The 8,415-nt window shown below is 51.4% G+C and overlaps 2 long non-coding RNA genes across 2 annotated transcripts; both read left to right on the forward strand.

Moving 5' to 3' along the window:
• The first annotated feature begins 380 nt into the window (after positions 1-380).
• LOC136375194 (uncharacterized) lies at positions 381-2,709 on the forward strand. The gene is made up of 3 exons (XR_010746044.1): positions 381-1,489; positions 1,580-1,896; positions 1,974-2,709. It is a non-coding gene; the product is annotated as an uncharacterized lncRNA (long non-coding RNA).
• A 1,319-nt stretch (positions 2,710-4,028) lies between these two features.
• LOC136373586 (uncharacterized) lies at positions 4,029-5,433 on the forward strand. Its single transcript, XR_010745677.1, has 2 exons — positions 4,029-4,523; positions 5,002-5,433. It is a non-coding gene; the product is annotated as an uncharacterized lncRNA (long non-coding RNA).
• Positions 5,434-8,415: the final 2,982 nt, after the last annotated feature.

The following is an 8,415-nucleotide window of genomic DNA, read 5'->3' on the forward strand; positions in this document are numbered from 1 at the left end:
GATCTTCTCCATTTGAAGGCACCATCCAGCCAGGCTCGTATAATGGCCGAACGGTTGGGGTTAGGATTCGGGGAGGTTGGGGAGGAGGAGCGAGGGTCCCCTGGAGTTTCAGCAATGCCACGTCACCTTGTCCGCTCTTCACCCAGGCACACCCTGTGACGTCGGCGTTGGCCTCTGGGCGCGGCCGAAGCACGGGGCCCAAGGACCCAGGCATCGTTAGGAGATGGTGAGTAGCAGAATTGCTGCTTTTTGGCCGATGTGCTGCTAAGATCGCGCATTCATGTTGGGTCATCTTTGTTGTAGCTGACTGAGACGGCAGCCCGGTGACACCAGGAATTTCCCAGAGGGCGAGGCGGCCGTCTTCGGCACCCGGAGGCGTGGATTTGCATCCTCAGATGTCCGAGAGATAAGTGGAGGGCTCCGGCTCGTGGAGGGGATGAAATCAGGGTGCCAGGGCAGGGGTCATCACGGGAGGGATTTTTGGGTCGGGTTTGGAGGCGGGGATGTCCAAGCTGCGACCCCTTAGGCTACAGGAAGGGAAAATCTCATTTTTGATCCCTGTGCTGCGGTGAGCAGGGCAGAGCAGTCCTGGCGTGTGTCGTGTCACTTGTCTGTTGTGCCCTCTGTGTGTTTTGTCTTCCAAGCGTTTTCCCTTCGCCCTTCGAGGGGCTTATCAAAACCCTGGCATCGCTCTCAGCATCTCTGGTCTCTGTGTTCCTCGGCCAGGTGCCTTTGACTCGGCTGCTCAGACACGCACCAGAATCCATCTCTCTTCACAAGCATCCGGTCTGGTGCCTTTTCAGGTCTTGTTCTGAGCTGTGTCCACAGCTGTGCACTGACACGATCCATTATGGAGGACTAGGTCTTTTAGGAATGCGAAGATAGGTAGAGCATTCTGACCGTAGCCTTCTCGGGCATCCATCTCCGCGTTTCTTGGGATAATTCATCCCATTGTCATCTTCTTCCCGCAGGGTTCTCTGAGCCTGGTCAGCTCACCCTCGGTCTTACCTCGGTCATCTGATCCCGAGTCCTCTTGGTCGTTCCTCTTGCCGAGAGATTTCTGTCCCTGTTGCGTCCCCTCGCTTGTCCTGTCCTGTGTCACGGGTGTCGGTGTGTGTTTGGGCCGGAGCTGCTCTGCCTTGCTGCTCAGTCTGGGTGTAGGGGTAATAGGACAAGTCCTGGGGACTTGAAATTTGTGACGTAGGGTGTAGCTGGCCTGCCGAGGGTATGCCTAGGTTGCCACGAGATGTCTGGAGCTGTCAAGTTACCCTGCACCACTTTGACCTGTGTCCTAACTTTCTTTCAGATGCAGCTGGATGCATTCCCTGGCAGAGCAGCCCCATCCTGGGTGAGGGGGCTCCCCCGAGAAGGTCAGTCCCCGTTTGCGTTTGCACGGGAGGTGTAAATGGTGGTTATGTTACAGCGCTGTTCTTTGTCTTTGTTTTAGGAGGTGAAGCCGGATATCAGCACTCAAGATGCAGTGGACACGGTGAGCGGTGATGGGTGGACAGAAGCAGTTGCTGTTGCTCCTGCCTCACCCGCTGGTGGAACTCTAAGCCTCCTCCCTTGTGCGTTTTAGGCTGTGTGGTCACCTGACGCCGCACTACAGACCTGGTTCACCTGGCTCGTGAGCCCTCCGGGAGCATTTCAGGACTCTGTGAGGAAGCCTTGATCTTCTCCATTTGAAGGCACCATCCAGCCAGGCTCGTATAATGGCCGAACGGTTGGGGTTAGGATTCGGGGAGGTTGGGGAGGAGGAGCGAGGGTCCCCTGGAGTTTCAGCAATGCCACGTCACCTTGTCCGCTCTTCACCCAGGCACAGCCCGTGACATCGGTGTTGGCCTCTGGGCGCAGGCGAAGCACGGGGCCCAAGGACCCGGGCATCGTTAGGAGATGGTGAGTAGCAGAATTGCTGCTTTTTGGCCGATGTGCTGCTAAGATCGCGCATTCATGTTGGGTCATCTTTGTTGTAGCTGACTGAGACGGCAGCCCGGTGACACCAGGAATTTCCCAGAGGGCGAGGCGGCCGTCTTCGGCACCCGGAGGCGTGGATTTGCATCCTCAGATGTCCGAGAGATAAGTGGAGGGCTCCGGCTCGTGGAGGGGATGAAATCAGGGTGCCAGGGCAGGGGTCATCACGGGAGGGATTTTTGGGTCGGGTTTGGAGGCGGGGATGTCCAAGCTGCGACCCCTTAGGCTACAGGAAGGGAAAATCTCATTTTTGATCCCTGTGCTGCGGTGAGCAGGGCAGAGCAGTCCTGGCGTGTGTCGTGTCACTCGTCTGTTGTGCACTCTGTGTGTTTTGTCTTCCAAGCGTTTTCCCTTCGCCCTTCGAGGGGCTTATCCAAACCCTGGCATCGCTCTCAGCATCTCTGGTCTCTGCGTTCCTCGGCCAGGTGTCTTTGGCTCGGCTGCTCAGACACGCACCAGAATCCATCTCTCTTCACAAGCATCCGGTCTGGTGCCTTTTCAGGTCTTGTTCTGAGCTGTCTCCACAGCTGTGCACTGACACGATCCATTATGGAGGACTAGGTCTTTTAGGAATGCAAAGATAGGTAGAGGGTTCTGACCGTAGCATTCTCGGGCATCCATCTCCGCGTTTCTTGGGATAATCATCCCGTTGTCATCTTCTTCCTGCAGGGTTCTCTGAGCCTGGTCAGCTCACCCTCGGTCTTACCTCGGTCATCTGATCCCGAGTCCTCTTGGTCGTTCCTCTTGCCGAGAGATTTCTGTCCCTGTTGCGTCCCCTCGTTTGTCCTGCCCTGTGTCACGGGTGTCTGTGTTTGGGCCGGAGCTGCTCTGCCTTGCTGCTCAGTCTGGGTGTAGGGGTAATAGGACAAGTCCTGGGGACTTGAAATTTGTGACGTAGGGTGTAGCTGGCCTGTCGAGGGTATTCCCAGGTTGCCACGAGATGTCTGGAGCTGTCAGGTTACCCTGCAGCATATTGGTTTTTGTCTGTATTTTCTTTCAGATGCAGAGGGATAAAATTCCTGACAGAGCAGCCCCGGGACCAGACACCTGGGCCTGATGCAGCTCCCCACTGAGGGGACTTGGGGAAATGATTAGTTTTGTCCCAGAGTTTTAAATTTTTTTTTTTAATTTTTTAAGCTTTCTACTAGGTTTTAATCATCAACCTGGTTAAAATTAATAGTTATGGAATAAGTCATATGGTTGGCGTTTTCTTCGTGAAAACCTGAGGGACTGGTAAGTTACAGGCTCCCAAGACAGCAGTTTTTTTAATAGCTGTGAGATTTATATCTTGATTTTGAGACTGTGTGGTTAAGTCTTATTTTGAAGTCAGCTGCTTCAATAATGAATTTTTACTGCAAATACCCTCTAATGTCAGAAGGTAAAGCACCAACACCACCCTGCCACCTCCTTAATTTTTAGCAGCAAAAATTGATCTTTACTAAACTAAAAACTTCATTTTTAAGACATAACTTCATAGACAACAGGTCTCCCCAGGAGCTGTGTGGGGCGGTGCTGGGGGAAGAAAAACAGGGTCAGGAATGTGTGGGGCAGAGCTGGGGACAAAAAAAGGGTTGGAAAATCTATGGGACTGGGGTCCGGATGTGGGGCATGATTGTCATCTGTGGGGCAGGGAATGTGTGGGAATGATGTTCCCTGCCTGCACATTCTGGCCTTGCAGATTTCTCTGACCCCATTTTTCTGCCCCACACATTCCTGACCCAAGGATTTTCCTGCCCCGTAGATTTCCTGGCTCTGTTTCTCTCCCCCAGCTCTGCCCCACACGTTCCTTCCCCCATTCCTGCCCCACTGATCTCTGCCCCATGGATTTTTCTGACCCCTGATTTTCTCCCTGAGCTCTGCCCCATACATAATCCTGCCCTACACCTATCCTGCCCCACATCCTGACCTCATTTCTCTGCCCCACACATTCCTGCCCTACAGAGTTTCAGATGTCAAATAGAAGTGAGTCTTGAGTTTCTTTGCATCTACTCCCACAAACTACAGGTGACTCTTGGATAGGAGCAAGTAGACCTGTTCAACTCCCACTTCCTTTTAAAATCAGAGCAGAGGAAGCAGATTTTAAATCATCATTCCATGAACTTCCCCTGACTCGATGACTGTGCCAAAAGATTTCAGTGTTAGGAATTTGTGAGCTTGTTTTCCAGGCAAGCTGGGATTTTGGTATTATTCCTTCCTTTTATTTGATGTTTCTCCTCTCTCTGGTTTTAGGAAGGGAACGTTTATTGCAAAGGCTAGTTTTCCATCCTGATTGGGATTTTGGTACATCTTAGGGCACGTTTCCACGGAACTTTACCACATTAATGTTGGTAAATCAGGCGTTGTTCAGCGCCGTACCCACAGAATTCTGTGAATTCCCAGGAAAGCTTGCCAAGTGTTTAATGGCAATGATTCGTCTCTTTGTAAAGTTCAATTTGCTGCATTTGTAATTCCATGAATCCCATTAAAACTTCAGTCCTGGCCTGGCTGCTCTTCCTGGGACACAGTGGGGTGGTTCTTTCCTGCCTTGGCACACGTGTGGCTGCTCGTCCAAAGTGAGCTTCCTGCTAAGATAGAATTTGTTTGCAAGCAAAACTGGGCATTGTCTAGAAAACATTAGTTTGTGGGAGGCACTGGGGTTTGTTTTTTTCCATACTGCAGCATAATCCAGGAAACTCCTGGGGCTGTGTTAGGCAGGGGCATGAGGGCAGAGCTGCACTTATTTAATTTTGTATTTTATTTATTATGTTTCATTTTGTCTTCTTTATGTTTATTTTTTGTTATTTTTGTTAGTGTTGTGTTTTTAAAACGTTTTTCTTATTATTTTTTAATTTTAATTTTTAGTTTTCTTTTTTTTACCTAATTTTAATTACTTTTAGTAATTTTAGTTTTTTATTCAATTTTATTTATTTTTATTTTTAATTTTATTTTTTTACTTTTAAATTTTATTTCCTTTTTATATTTAATTTTGTTTCTTATTTGATGTATTTTTATTTTATTTTTTAATGTTTTCTCTGTTCCTGTTTTCCCCAGACTCTTTCTGTCCCCGGGGCTGTGGAAGTTTGGCTGCTGGCAAGAAAGAAGTTGAGAAACGACCTCCCCGTGCCCTGGACGTGTGGATAGAATGGAGGGCGCAGTTCAGCAAAAGCTCCGTGTTTTCTGCTCGGGTCAAACAGCTGAACGGAGAAAGCCCTGAACCCCCCGGGGCCCTTTTATTCCTTTCAGCCCCCGAACAGGTCTCGTCCCACCCGTGCACAGAATCGCCAGCAGCAGCCTGATGTCGGGGTGTATTTCAGAGGCAGCCACAAAACAAAGTCGACGCTTTCTTTTGTAACTCCCCGAACCTCCTTGGTTATTATTATAGCCATGGTGGAATTAATTTGTTCTTTTAGTAAAACATTCTGTATAAAACACGTACGATATCTAATGCCTATGTCTCTTTGAAATAAAAGTATTCTGCAGCTCCGTGATTGTTTCCAGGATGACGTTAACCCCCCATCTGCAAACTAAAGGGAGGAGTTCCCTGAAGGAGATGGGCCTTCTCCTGAGATGACATTCCTAATGACTCAATGCTCCTCGCCTGACTGAGCCTTTATCCACACTCTGCCCCGTGGCCGTGGGTATGCCCAGTTCCCGAAAAACTAATCAGAAGTATCGGCTCTGCCCCGAGCCCCAATCAGCAGAGCAGCAGAGGAAAAGAAAAGAAATATAAATTTGAAAACAACTGCAGAGTAGACAAGAGAAAGAGGCAACCTCTTTCCTCAAGCAGAGACTGTCTGGGGCAGAATCTGTGAGCGGGGAGGGGTGCGGCTTTGCAGTCACACCTGAGGTGTGCACCCAGCATTTAATCCCGGGGGCTAGATGCTGTCCCATTGCTGTTGGCTTTTTCCACAAAATACTGATTCACAAAAGTCTATTAATAAATTGGCATTTTTAGGTGAAATTGGACTCGTTATTTATAATTTTATTAACAAAGAAATCCAAAACAAAGGAAAAAACCCCCTCACAACCACTCCCCCAAGAACAAAACAATGAAAGAGAAAATATGCCAGTAATTTTCAAATAAAAATTAAATCTTGATCCTTTAGAGACCCAGGTGCATTTAATCCTAATTAAGAGTGGTGTGTTAGGTTGATGATTTCATCTAGTTTAAAATATTGTTTATTTGTTAATATGTTAAACACGAATTAAAAAGAAGTTAAAAAAATAGAAAAATATAATTAACAAAAATAGAAAAATAACAAAAAATATCAATAATAAAAATAAGTACAATATATACGGCTACATGTTAAATATATTTATAATGTATTATATGCAGTAGACATAGATATGAATAAAAAAGATGAATGGTAATGATAAATGAAATATAAAAAATTAATAGAAAGATATTGGAACATAGCTTAAACGAAAGGCTTTTTGGTTTCAGTTTGGCTGATGGCTGGGTTCTTGCAGTTGCGGTTGGGGGTCTTTTGGGTCGTTTATTCCAGAGGATGTTCGGAAGGGCATTTTTGGCCACGCGCTTCTTTGCCTCCCGCTGTGCGCCGCTGCCCCGGGCCGGGCTGTGCGGCGGTGCTGCCACCGTGTGGGCAGAGAGCGGTACTGCAGCTCCAGCCCGCGGCAGCCCCGGGCTGCGCTCAAGGCGGTGCTGCCACCGTGTGGGCAGAGAGCGGTACTGCAGCTGCTCCCCGTGCCCGTCAGCGAGCCGCACGGCAGCCCTGGGCTGTGAGCTCGAGGGCAGTGCTGCCGCCCGACCGTCCAAAGATCAAGGCCAAAATGGCGGGAAAAATGCAGGGACCTCCGGGTGCGTGATAGCCGGCTGCCTGCGCGCGACACGGATCACGGCGCCGCCTGGAGGCAATTTTCCGTCCCGTTTCCAGAACGTACGGATGTGGGTTGCGGGTTCAACCGCGCCGCGGCTGGGTTCAGTCTGTCGATTTAGTCAGGCGCCTGAGTAAACACCTATAGGGGGATCTTAGTGGGGTGCCACAACCAAAATGGCGGCTCGGCGCGCGGCGCTCGACCTTTCCAAAATGGCGGCCAAAAAGGCGGGAAAAGGGCCAGGACCCCATGTTTGTCTACCCAACTGCCTGTGCGGAAAGCCGGCTACGGCGCCGCCTGGGAGCAATTTTCCGCGCCGTTTCCAGAACGTACGGACGTGGGCTGGGGGTTCAACCGCGCCGCGGCTGGGTTTATTCGGTCGATTTAGTCAGGCGCCTGAGTAAACAGCTAATCGGGGACCTTAGTGGGGTGCCACAAAAAAGATGGCGACGCGACCGGAAGTGGCTTCACCCACAACCAAAATGGCGGCGCGGCGCGCGGCGCTCGACCTTTCCAAAATGGCGGCCAAAAAGGCGGGAAAAGGGCCAGGACACCATGTTTGTCACCTGGGGTCACACCTGAGGTCAGTCGGGGTCACACCTGGGGTCACACCTGGGGTCACCTTGAGTCACACCTGGGGTCACTCGGGGTCACTCGGGGTCACACCTGGGGTCACCTGGGGTCACACCTGGGGTCACTATGGTCATTCAAGGTCACAACCGGGGTCACCTGGGGTCACTCAGGGTCACACCTGGGGTCACTCGGGGTCACTCAGGGTCACACCTGGGGTCACTCGGGGTCACACCTGGGGTCACTATGGTCATTCAAGGTCACAACTGGGTTCACCTGGGGTCACTCGGGGTCACACCTGGGGTCACTCCGGGTCACCTGGGGTCACCTGGAGTCACTCGGGGTCACACCTGGGGTCACACCTGGGGTCACCTGGGATCACCTGGGGTCACTCGGGGTCAAAACTGGGGTCACCTGGGGTCACTCGGGGTCACACCTGGGGTCACCTGAGGTCACACCTGGGGTCACCTGGGATCACACCTGGGGTCACACTTGGGGTCATTCGGGGTCACGCCTTGGGTCACCTGGGGTCACTCGGGGGTCACTCCTGGGGTCACCAGGGGTCACACCTGGGGTCACCTGGGGTCACCTGGGGTCACACTCGGGGTCACACCTAAGGTCACCTGGGGTCAACTGGAATCACACCTGGGGTCACCTGAGGTCACACCTGGGGTCACTCGGGGTCACTCGGGGTCACACTTGGGGTCACCTGGGGTCACCTGGGGTCACACCTTGGATCACCTGAAGTCACACCTGGGGTCACTTGGGGTCACTCAGGGTCACTCGGGGTCACACCTGGGGTCACCTGGTGTCACCTGGGGTCACTGTGGGTCACACCTGGGGTAAGCTGGGGTCAGCTGATGTCACCTGGGGTCACACCAAAGGTCACGGGGTCAAAGGTCACTAGAGGTCACGGGGTCAAAGGTCACTAGAGGTCACGGGGTCAAAGGTCACTAGAGATCACGGGGTGAAAGGTCAAAGGTCACTAGAGGTCACGGGGTCAAAGGTCAAAGGTCACTAGAGGTCACGGGGTCAAAGGTCACTAGAGGTCACGGGCAC

This window comes from Sylvia atricapilla, chromosome 2 (assembly GCF_009819655.1).
Source record: "Sylvia atricapilla isolate bSylAtr1 chromosome 2, bSylAtr1.pri, whole genome shotgun sequence".
NCBI lineage: Eukaryota > Metazoa > Chordata > Aves > Passeriformes > Sylviidae > Sylvia > Sylvia atricapilla.